Raw genomic sequence first — 12,823 nt, forward strand, 5'->3', positions numbered from 1 at the left:
ATATATGGCTTCTGGTCATAAAATAGAAAATCCGAGTTACATGGTTTCTAACCATATAATAAGATTAAGACAATCAAATATATATGGCTTATGGCCATAAGATAGAAAACCATACCTAAATGACTTCTAGTTATTTAATAAGATAAAATATCAAATATATATGGCTTCAAGCCATTTAATAAAATAGAGAATTAAATATATATATATATATATATGGTTTCTGGCTATAAGATAAAAAGTCAAAGTTGTATGGCTTTTGGCTATAATATAGAAAATCAAAACCATATGGCTTCTAGCCATTTAATTTGAAAGGATGAAAAATCAGAGTTACATGGTTAATCTCAATGAGATGAAAAATTAGAATTGTATAGCTTCTAACCATTTAACTTTAGACTGTAACCTTTTAAGGATACTGTAATTATCCATTGGAACTTTGGAGTCCATCGAAATAGTGATGTTAGGTCAATGAGAAATCACTACAAAAAACTGGACTTTCAGTGACGACTTTCAGCGGCGACAAAGGAAGTCGCCGCTGAAAATATGACTTTCAGCGGCGACACTTCTTGTCGCCGCTGAAAGTCAGGCCTTTTTGCGGCGACAATAGTGTCGCCGCCAAAAGTGATAGTTACAGCGGCGACTTTTTATTGTCGCCGCTGTAGCTGCAACTTTCAGTGGCGACAAAAGTTGTCGCCGCCAAAAGTGTACACTACGGCGGCGACTTTTATGGTCGCCGCTGAAGGTATTTTTAGCGGCGACTAATTGTCGCCGCTGAATCTCCTTTCAGCGGCGACAATTTCTGTCGCCGCTGAAGCTGCTTTCAGCGGCGACATTTTATCGCCGCTGAATCTCCTTTCAGCGGCGACACTTTCTGTCGCCGCTGAAGCTGCTTTCAGCGGCGACAAATTGTCGCCGCTGAAAGTTTTTTCACATTTTTTTTATTATTTTGATTTTTTGTAAAAATTTTATATTATAATCTTTTATTTGTGTAATTAAGTAACTTTGATAATTAATTTTTTTTATGTATTTTTGTGTTAGAAAGAGACTAAAAGAAAGATAATGTGTATGAGAGGAATGAGAAATAAAATTATTGAAGGAGATAATATAATTAATTAAAAATGTGTGAGAGATATAGATAATAAAATCATGTATATAGTTAATTAAATATTATTACTATTTATATTTTTTTAATTTAAAATTATTCGAACAGGGGACCTGGTGAAATTTAAAACTCCCCCCGCCAAGCACGCCACGCGTGTTATTTGCAAGCTTGGCGAATTGTTATTCTATATAAAGTTTCACATTTTGAAACCCAAAACAATTTAACCCGCTCCAATGTACTGAAAATTTTTGCTTTTCCCTCCTAGCGCCGCGCAAAGAAGCTTCGAGCATCCGACTGATTCCAGCGTCCATCTTTTAGTCCATCGATCACTTCCAGCGTTCTTTCTTGCTTCATCCATGTAAGTGCGCCGATCTTCTTCTTCGCTTGAAGTCTTGTGGTGCTGTATTTTTTCCCCCTTTCTTGTTCTGCATTTTCAGATCCGTTTTTCCTCTGGTTTGCTGGATTGATTGTGTGTTTTTTTTTTTGAAATCCCCTAGATTTAATGGCTGTCATGTGTATGTGTTGTTTACTGAAAGAAGAAAATATTTTCTAACTGGACTCAAAACTACGATGCAAAAAGAACCTTGCTATCAGTAAATATATGTCACACTGTGCAAACCGAAGCCTTCGTGCAGTCAGTAGGATTAGTGTTCATAGGAAGTTCCACGGATTGAAGGTGAGTGGGTCAGGATACAGAAATGGATCGTAGGGATAAATGGTAAAGCTATAAGAGATAAGGATTGTGTGGGATTGTGTGGGAAGTTCTTGTGTAAACCGAAGCCTTCGTCCAGCATCATTCATGAGAAATTAAAGCGAGTAAATGGTAAAGCTATAAGAGATAAGGATTGTGTGGGATCAATTCTCTTTCATGGAAAGAACTCGTGTGGTGTGACAGGGAAATGGTGGTGGGTTTTGTTGAATTGGTGGGTAAAGCCCATGTGCATTATCACTATCCTAAGGATAAATTTGAACTTTCATTGCTTCTCTTTTTACTCTAACACAGTACGTAGTCTTAAAAGTGACCTCAAAGTAGCCTCGAAAAAAAAAAGCCTCGAGGCATTATTCACGAGGGAGATTCAACAGCTTGAGGTTAAAGTTGATGAAAGATGGTTCTGTAAACTTAGGCACTGAATAGTGGTCTAGTGTGGGTGTGGCCCCTCTTTCTGAATCTACAATTACAAAGTAGTGTAATATTCCTCGTACATTCTGGACTTGATCTCTTTGTGATTATTATTTGGTTCCCTCATTAGATGTTTGCCTATTGACGAGGTGCCGTGCAAGTCAGGGAAGGAGCTGCATGCACCTACATACAGGCCTTTGTTGCTTCCATAAAGCAAGCTGCCTTGGAGCCATTGCTGCGTGACATGTATGATTCCTGTCTTTTAACCTCTCTCACCCCCTGTTCTGGTTAACAATGTTGAATCAAACTATGTAGTGCTGCCAGAGCATCTTTACCAAAGTAATGCGAATGCCTTGTTTTTGTACTCTGGACGCTTGAAAATTGGTTCATTCCTTCCCGAGATCTGCTAGCTGCAATTTTCTTCGGTGCTTGTTATCAAGTTTTTTAAATGCATGGGATGAGCACTTATTCACAACACAAGAACAGTCTGATTTTTTAAAAAAATAAATTTCATGTTTTATTTGGTCATCCATCCGTTGCTGGCCAAAAAATAAAAATAGTGTGTTATATGTGATTCTATTGGTTGCTTCTAATTATTTCTCGGTAATATCTTTGTATTTAAGTTTAAATTTAGATTAAAATTTAGTTTAAATTGTATTTGGTTTAACTTTAAATTACCTTGAACGTGATGCAAATTGAATAGTGTGTGATGGCTTGGGTTATATTAGTTCTTTTCTTTAGGAAGTTAATTTTTTCAATGTGTGCGGTTCAATTTTAATTTTAATGATCATTAAACATGATGCTTATCTGTTGCTTTATCTTTGTGTTCATCTTTACTTCACTGTTACTCCGAGCTTTTACTCTCCTTGTGTTTCTTCCTCTTTTCAGGCTCAACCTCTTTTCTGTTCTTCTGACACATAACTAGAATATATATATCTATGTTTTGCACACATTTTGGGTATTTGATGAGAAGTTTGACAGGCATATCGGTCATAATCTATATCTATATATTCTATAAACGTTGTGAGTGCTTTGTGATTGGTCCATGTAGATGTGCAGGTGTTGGACCACGTGGATTGTATTTTGTGGCTTGTGAATATTTATTTTCGCTTTTATCGGGTTTTTTGGGGAAGTTTAGGGGTCAAGTGTTTTGTTGTTTGTATTTAATTTGTGTGTGGGTCGTGGGGACTTGGAGAGGCAATATACAAAATAAAAAATTGATGACTAGTCGCAAAACTTAAGTTGCTCTTGCTAAGAGACGCCTGACATGATATGTTTTTCTTTTGGTTAGTTTCATTTTCTTATTCTCTATAAATCGGGTCTAGGAATTTTTCTTCAATTTTTTGATTAGTCTCATTTTTCTTATTCTCACACCTCGTTAAACTGATTAGATATTGCTGTGAAAAATAACACAGGCTTTTTGGTCTACGAATATCTGCTCAAAGACAGCTTAGAGAATCAGCTTTTTAGAAGCAGAACATGCAGCAGAGCAAGCAAAGATGGAAGCAGAGCGTACACAACTTGAACAAAGAATGGAGCAATTGATGGAACAAAGAATACAAGCTTAATTCACTGCTTTCATGCAAAAGATGTAGTTAAATACTCCTGCAGATACCCCTACTTCTAGCGTCCCTAGTATTGGTCCCTCTACGTAATTTTCTTTTGCATTATGTAATGTATCTTTTAATTGAACAATTTTTTTTTAGTTAAAGACATAAAAACACTTTGATGGTTATAAATCTTATTATTTAATATATTATATTTGTGTGTTAATTACTTTATTTTTATTAAACCTTTTGATAATATTTATCAGGAATATAAATAAAATTTTTTGCATAATTAATATATTATAAGAATAATTAAAATCACAAAAAAAGGTAATCAGCGGCGACAATGGGGTCGCCGCTGAAAGCATAATCAGCGGCGACAAAAGAGTCGCCGCTGAAACAAGCTTCAGCGGCGACAAAACAGTCGCCGCTGAAAGCATAATCAGCGGCGACAAAAGTGTCGCCGCTGAAACAAGCTTCAGCGGCGACAAGATGTCGCTGCTGAAAGCATAATCAGCGGCGACAAAAGTGTCGCCGCTGAAAGCACTTTCAGTGGCGACAAGATGTCGCCGCTGAAAGTGCAGTTTCAGCGGCGACTTTTTGTGTCGCCGCTGATAAGTTTCAGCCACGGCCGCTACGGCAACGACCTAGTGGCGACAAAATGTCGCCGCTAAAACTTTTCAGCGGCGACTTTTGGACTTTCAGCGGCGACATTTGTCGCCGCTGAAAGTCAAATTTTTTGTAGTGAATATAGGGAGGAAAAAATCTTCTCATCACAATTAGTTCAAAAGGCATAATATCCATATCAAAATTAAATTGTAGCAGCAAAATCTCCAATCTTAGCCATGAAACTCGATGTATAAAATAACGATAAAAGATCTTTCAATTCCATATAATGGCTCAGATTATTCTAGAAGATCGATTATAGATACACATACTTTGAAACATCATATATACAATGTTCGAGATATTTTCATTTGAATAGAGCAAACGATATTTTAGTTAAAAAAAAATCACAGAGGTGATAATCTAAAGTTATGCTAAGGGTCAAAGGTATATCATATATACCTTGGCTAGACCTCCGTACTGATAACGTGTTATAAATAAAGAAGAAATAGAGAAGAATAATAGAGAAAAAGAGAAGATCAACAAAAGAGAGTATTTCTCATTCCATTCAAGAGTACTCAATACATTATACATGGCCTCTATTTATAGGCACAGCTTTACATCTTTGATAGAATCTACAAGTTACATAATAATAGGAGATAATTATGAGATATAGAGATAATGGGAGACATTGGAGATTATAGAAGATATATGGACATCCACAAAAATATTATTAGATTCATAACATATAGAGTTTAATTTTTTTCCTTTAAAGTTATACATATATTCATTAATCTTTTAGAAAGAGACCTTTTCATATATTCACAATTCAACTACAACTAGTGCTTCGGCTTGGTGAAATACGCAAGCTAGCTTTTTTTTTCCTTAGAAGAAAATAAAAAATGACAATAAATATTTTCACATGATAATGAAATATATTTAAAGTACTGCCCTATAATTATTCCCCAGGTGATTTTTCTTGTGGTGAAGCCATTGAACAATCAACTCTATTGAAAATATCTATCCCTTTCAACATGAGTGACTGGCCAGTCATTCATTTATCCATGCTTGTCAAATTTGTGGTTGTTTTTCTACAGCTTATCTTCATAGACGAAATGTTGCTTTTGTGGTTGTTGTGACAACATGCAAATTCCTTTCAAAAATAAAAATTAACACTGCTAGTGTCAATGATATAAGTTTCAAGCAGAACATATCAATTGTCATCGATTAACCAGTCGAAAAAATGATATGGATAAAATTTAACCAATTCAATCAATATTTCTTTGTCAGAAATGTAGATTAAAGTTTCTATTCAAACAAGTCATAAAAAGAAGCATATAAATAAATAAAATACTATCACTAATTCTTAATATAAGAACTAGTCAAAAGAGATTGTTTCGATCCTAATGTTTCTCTTCCAAATTTTTAACTTTTTCTTTACTAATATCCTTATCATTGCATATATTAAAAGGGAGATTATTTAAATAAGGTAAATTTCAATGCAAATTATTAAAGACTGTATTTTAAGAAAATTAACGCATATTTTTTTTTTACAAATAATCAACTTAACTAATTTTATTGATTTTTATAAAATCTAGCTCTTATATTTGAATATAAGAGATCGAGTGTATATCAAATAAAAGTTAAGACCGTCAAAAATTCTATCAGAATTGACCAAAAGAAATTATTAGCCTATCACCTACTCTTTTAGTCCTATTTATAAGTCACTTTCAATATATTTTACACATACCAAGAAAAACCTTAAACTTTATTAACTCTCATTTAAAATTCAACAACTTTCCAACTTTATCTCTATTTAATATACATTATACCTTACCTAAACAATATCAATACAATAATAGATGAAGGGTAAAATTGTACATCCATACAAAAAATTTCTCTTAGTGCCCTATAAACAAGACAAAAAATTTCTTGTCTCTTTGCCCTATATATAGTATCGCAGGAGTATTCATGTTTTATCAAATATTATGCATCGTGTGTGGGGATTGAAATGGAGAATCTGGTTGAGCATAAAAGGAAATTAAAAATTGCAAATATACGATTTTATCAATATTAGATAAGCACTATTGGAGAAAAAGAGGACAAGAGCGTGAAGTGAATTGTTTATGTTGAGACTTAGCTGAAGTTGAGAGCTCTCTATCTCTATGGCCGTCAATTAGCAATTAAACTTTGAAAAGCTATCCCCTTCAATTTCTTTCTCTCAACTTTCTCTTGCTGTGTGTTTACCTCTCCTCCCAGGCTCTTTGGCCTGCGCTTTATTTGGTTAATTGGATTATTTGACTTTTGAAAAATACTCATTTTGCTACTTAATAGAGGAGCTAGTCAAGGATTAAGTTTAATTATAAATATAAGACATCACTCAATTCATTTTGTCTCTCGTATTTATCATTTTTTTTGGACTAATTTACTTAACTTATAAAATGATAACTGATCTAATGTTATAAAGGAATATTTTAGAGAATTCAGATTACATTTGTTATAATTAATTATTTGTTTAATTTTCTTAATTTACCTAAATTAAATAAGTAATCTTATATTAAGGACTGCAAGGAGTGATAGAAAAATAAACAAACACACTATAAGAATCTGTCTCAACTCACAAGATCATACATACGCATATAACTATACTAGTATATAGACAAACACAGGTAATTATATTCTTGTAAATTGAGGGGGGCAGCTGCGCAGCTCATCAATACATGTGGATCCACTTGGGGTTATAAATAATGCGATTTGCCATGCATTTAATATGATGTCTTGATAAGTGTAATTATATGTATTTAGGCACACCAAAAAAAAGAACTCTATGTATTTGTCAAGTATATATCAGTAGAGTTTTGGTACCGTTCAGGACTAATGAAGCACACTTTTGGGTTGGATTTAGATAAATGTGATTTTGAATGACTTCGAATTTTTATAGTGGTTTTGATTTCGAGTGAATGTAATTGATTGTGACATCTATTCGAAAACTTCTTTTTGTTTCTAAAAGGTGACTTTGAAAGAACTGAATCTGTTTGGATGCTGTCCATGAAAATTGCTTTTATATGTATAATTACTATAGAGGTTATACTTTTTATAAGTTTCTTTAAATATTCATAATTATTATTTAATTAAAATAATTATTAACTATTACTTAATAATGACATATAATTAAAAAATATTTTTAGTATGAAGCAAAATCATTATTTTAAATAAAAGAGGTCATATTTTAAATAAAATATATATACTAAAATAAATAAAATTATTAAAAAGTATTACCGAACACTACTAGGAAAAATGCCTTTAACAATGGTTAAAATGGCTTTCCATGATGGTTTTGGAGGTGCTGTGAATTTCGTCAACATTGTCAGGAAAATATTACACAGCAGTTTATAACCATCGTGAAAAACAACTTTTCACAATGGTTTTTATATAAAACACTGTGGAAAGTTTACTTTCAATGACGGTTTTATAAATTAAATTGCTGTGGAAAGACAGTTTTTAACAGTGGTTATATTTATAACCGCTGTTAAAAACATTTTTAATGGCGGTTATAGAAACAACCATCATTAAAACTGTATTTTTTGTAACATTTTGCGTGAATTTCCTATACAACCTCCCTGCGATTTAGAAACCCAACTACAACTAGTAGAGCAGAAAAATATGCAAAATCATTTCAAGATGTTTATCCTAACACTAACATCCAATTCTTATTCGATCACCTACACATTATAATCAATAACTACTTAACTAGTTAATAATCAAACAATAAATTAAAATGTGATGAATGACTTAACTATTTCACATTTTCAAAATTCTCAAGCAATATTGTTGACAAAATATCCCTCATCAAGTTGATTACTCAGTGTCATATCGCATACTATCTTGAAATGCCTATAAATTAAAAGTAACATAGTCATTAGTCAACTTGATTAAAAAATGTGAAAAGAATTGAAGAATTACATGCAATGTAATCTATATTTACCTCGTTTAACTTTCAATAAACCTTGTCTCAGTGATATCATTCATGTAGCGGATGACATAATATCCGCATTCAACACTCCTAGTTTGGCAACGATGCTAGCAAAATAAAATATAAAATTGACTATCTGACTTTGATTATCTAAAAAGAATTTATAAACATTAACTTTGATTATTGAAAAGATTTATAAGCATATACTTAGCTCAAAACAACATACTTGTGAGAGAATCCATCTTGGTGGTGGCTTATTTTTCTCCTTGGCCACAATAGTAAAACTATGAAAAATCCTATCAGTAATTAGAAGAAAATGATATTAAAGCACGTTTTTGTAAACTTTACACGTAATAAATATATAAACATAAGCTCATGTGTCAATAACATCTCTAGTTTCTTCTCATGGACCTCCATAGAAGGAATCTAACTAGTAGACTTTGTTATCAAATGGGGCAAAAACAATTAGGGTCCAATGATAACTGCAAAATACAAATCATATTAATTATAATCATGTTTATATAACTTGTGCATCTCAAATACAATAATATACTTACTCTACCTTCTACATAAGGTGCAAAATATATATATTTTTTTATCTAAATCATTGTAGTCATCATGTAGATTGACCTCACTTTCATAGTATTTACTATTCTCAGCACCTTTTGAAGATATATAAAGCCATATGTGCCCTCAAGCCCTCTATGCTGATAGATGCGAGTAAAGTACTTGTTGTTCAAATAAGAAACATTAAAATATGCATAAGTATAACATGAAATTACCAGGAGAACTGGCCAAGCACTATTTGTGCTCCTAAGATTACCATATGGATTAATTCTATCCATGCAGAGCCCTAGCTGAAGGTTCTTTGGCTCAATACCGAAGTGAGAAAATTTTTCGATTTATTGCTTTCCATTGAGGAGAATCTGCATGGTCACGAAGTTTTCTATCACCTATTTTCTCATCGAAATGCCATCTCAACTTCTTTGCTTTTGTGGCATTAGCAAATAAACACTTAAATCGTGATATTATTAAAAGATACCACAATACCTTCAAAAAAGGACTTTTGGTCATCTCATTATAATCACTATCGCTTTTCTTAACTTTGTATCTTAATGTGCCACATTTAGAGCACTTATCCAACCCTTCATACCTATTCTGAATAATATGCAGTCATTAGAACATGCATACATCTTCTCATATTTCAAACCTATCAGACACAAAATTTTCTTTGCCTCATACATTCCTTTTGAAAGTGAATTCCTTTTTGGAAAAATATCACTCAATAGTTCAAGCAATTTCGTGAAACTAGTATCAGTCCAATCATTTCTTGCTTTCAAGTTCACCAACTTCAACAAAGTTATCAACCTTGTATAATTATCTTTACACCCTAGTACAAAGGTGTCTCTGCATCACTACACAAGCTTTCACATTTGGGAGAGAACTGTACAAAGGACTCAGATCTTATGTCATGAAACATATTCGAAGTTCTATCACCAGAGTCATCATTTATAACCTTTTTCCTTTCCAGACAGTATGGTCTTTCTAATTTCACCATGCTATATCCAATTTGTATACTTCAAATTTATCCCATCATAGATAAGATGCTCTCTTATCTCAGGAATATTCGGCCGATTATTGTTTAAGCATTTACAAAAGGACAACAATACAAGCCATCTCTTTTACTAGGGCATTTCTCTAAGCAAACTCAAGAAATCTTTCAACCCCATCCTCATATTCTTTGCTAATCTCTTAAATTTCATCTAACTATAATCCATTGTTTTACAGAGTCAATAAGCATAGTTGTACTGTCAAGCTTAATTTTAACTGCTTCATTCAAATATTCAAATAAATAAAATAATTAAGTGTTAGTCAATAAATTAAAATTGACTAACACTTAATTATAAATTAAAGGGAATGTCTTTTTATTTTGTAAAAATTTCAATAGAATTTTCCCTTAAATATAGCAATTCCCAAATTATTTAAACAATGGACAAATCAATCAATCAACAAACCAACAATATAATAAACAAATACAAGATGAATTCGAAGAACTATAACTAACAAAACAAAAGTAACAATTCAATCTCAAACCAATTCAATAAATAAAGACTTTTAAAGCTAAAGTTTCTGAATCCAAAATAGGAACACAAATGATATCCATTTTTCATGAAATTTTAACCAACACTTTACCATCAATCAAATTTCATAACCAAAAAAAAAAATTTAGCCAAAGCACTTAACAAATTATTTATTGGTAAATTCTCAAGTTTATTACAAAAATTTGCCAAAAATTCAGAATAAAATATCAAAAAATTATAAAAAATTGAAAACTTAAGAACTAATCAACTTTGAACATTTAAACATGTTTCTAATGTCATGTGTAGGAAGTAATTAAGGTTTTCTAACTCCAAATGTCGCCAACTAATCCCTCAAGCACATAAGAAAAGCAAAATAAACAATGCAAGACATCCAAAATGTAAAACCAATCAATCCATTTGAAATACAACAGTTTTTTATTATCAAAACATCCAAGATACCAAGAAAAAATAAAAAAAATGAAAGAAGAGGAAACCTACTCATCAATAGAGACAATGAAAAAGAGAGAAGAAGCAATAGTGGACAGCGAAAGATGGCGAAAAACAACCACAGGTGAAATAGAGGACCAAATATGGTGGGAAACAACGAGGATACGCCAATATTGTAGTTTTGGTAGTGGCACAGAAGGGAACCACAATGCACTAACTGTGAAAAAGAAAACACCTGATAGGGTTATGTTTAAAACTTTCCACTTATTAAGATAACCGCCATGGAAAGTACTTTTAACAGCCGTTAAAAGTACTTTCCATGGCGGTTATCTTAATAACCACCATGAAAATGTAACTGTCATGCTATTTATTTACAAAAATGTTACCCCTTTTTTTTCCACGGCATTTTTTTTAATCGATGTTGTTCCCCAATGTTACATGTCCTTTTTTGTAGCAGTGAAAATTAATAATATAAAAAATTAAATAGAGACTGTTTTTACCCAAAAAAAGTTAAATAGAGACTGAGAATTCAGTGATTTATTTGAGAAATACTCCCCTAGTCCTATTTATAGAATAAAGAGAGCCATTTTTTTTATCCTTTAATCACCTCATTTAATTTATTATATGTATGATATAACTTTATCTCCAATTCATTGTTCTTTAGACTGTTATTTCATTATATAGTATAGCATCTATTAAGAATAAATCACGAAATTATTAAATGTTAAGAAAGAATAACGAGATTTCAAGTTTTTTTTAATTTCGGCAAAACATCTTAAGATCAGATGAATAATAAAAAAATGCAGGAAAAATATTATTGAGAGGACACATGAGAAAAAGTATACTATGGAGGGGTAAAATAGAAAAGTAGGTATTGTACAAGCTGCTATCATAATTTCAAAACCATAAAAGCACCTTCTCATGCTAAATGGGCTTCATAATTATTACATTTGGCTCCTAAATGGATTTGCCTAAGATTTAAACATATATAATTGACATTAATTGCATTTTGTAAGCCATTGCTTCTGGGGATCTCTCAATTTGAATTTGCACCATACTTGAGTACTCAAAGTGGTCTGCCATTATTGGCGAGCCATACAATATTGCGGATTTCTTAGTGTGTATGTGGGTGTGTGTGGGTGTGGATTTCTTTTTCTTGCCAAATATGTCAAAATCATAACTAGCTTTCTTCTTGTGTGTGGGGCTAGCTACTTTAATTACAAAGACACGTCTCTTACGGATATCGATCCTCGTCATCAAATTACACAAGACATAATAATAAGCGTAGGGAGCATTAATGACATGTGTCCCATAGAGTTTGAAACAAGTTGTATTATTGTTTGACATAAATTAGTATCATTAGGAAAAAGAAGGAGAAATGTCCCCATTAAAAAAGGTATGATAAATTAGTTAAGTTAATTATTTATAAGAAATAAGAGTTATTTTTTCTAAATACAATTGTTAATCATGTGTATTAAAATAAAAATCTTTTAACACGTGCAACTATCATAGGGACTACTGTAGGAAAAACATCAATAAATATGAGAAACAAAATATATTGGAGTCTTATATTTAAAACCAAATTAAATCTCTAACTAGTTTTTATATTCAAGATCAGATGTTGTATTCTTTATGATTTTTAAACAGATTCAATATAAAACACTCCTTTGGATCCCTAATTTTGGAGCTAGTTAAGAGGTTGAATTTGATCCACAATACATGACTTTAATCCATTTTGACGTTATCTCTCATACTTGTCATTTTTTTTCTCAAACTAATTAATTTACCAAAATTATAAAATGATGTATAATATAATATTATACAAGAAATTTTGAGGAGATCAAGTCAACTTTATTAAAACTGATTAATTTATGAATATTGAAAATATGGGGGAAAAGGGTGATAAAAAATTAACTTAGAAAACATTTTAAAGACAAAATTACACAAAAA

General features: G+C 31.8%; 1 long non-coding RNA gene across 1 annotated transcript; it reads left to right on the forward strand.

The window, feature by feature from the left end:
• Positions 1-2,180: 2,180 nt before the first annotated feature.
• Positions 2,181-2,580, forward strand: LOC114756235 (uncharacterized). The gene is made up of 2 exons (XR_003741426.1): positions 2,181-2,281; positions 2,385-2,580. It is a non-coding gene; the product is annotated as an uncharacterized LOC114756235 (long non-coding RNA).
• The last annotated feature ends 10,243 nt before the right edge of the window (positions 2,581-12,823 follow it).

The sequence above is a fragment of the Neltuma alba genome, unplaced genomic scaffold, assembly GCF_004799145.2.
Source record: "Neltuma alba isolate B1F8T4 unplaced genomic scaffold, ASM479914v2 tig00010377_pilon, whole genome shotgun sequence".
NCBI lineage: Eukaryota > Viridiplantae > Streptophyta > Magnoliopsida > Fabales > Fabaceae > Neltuma > Neltuma alba.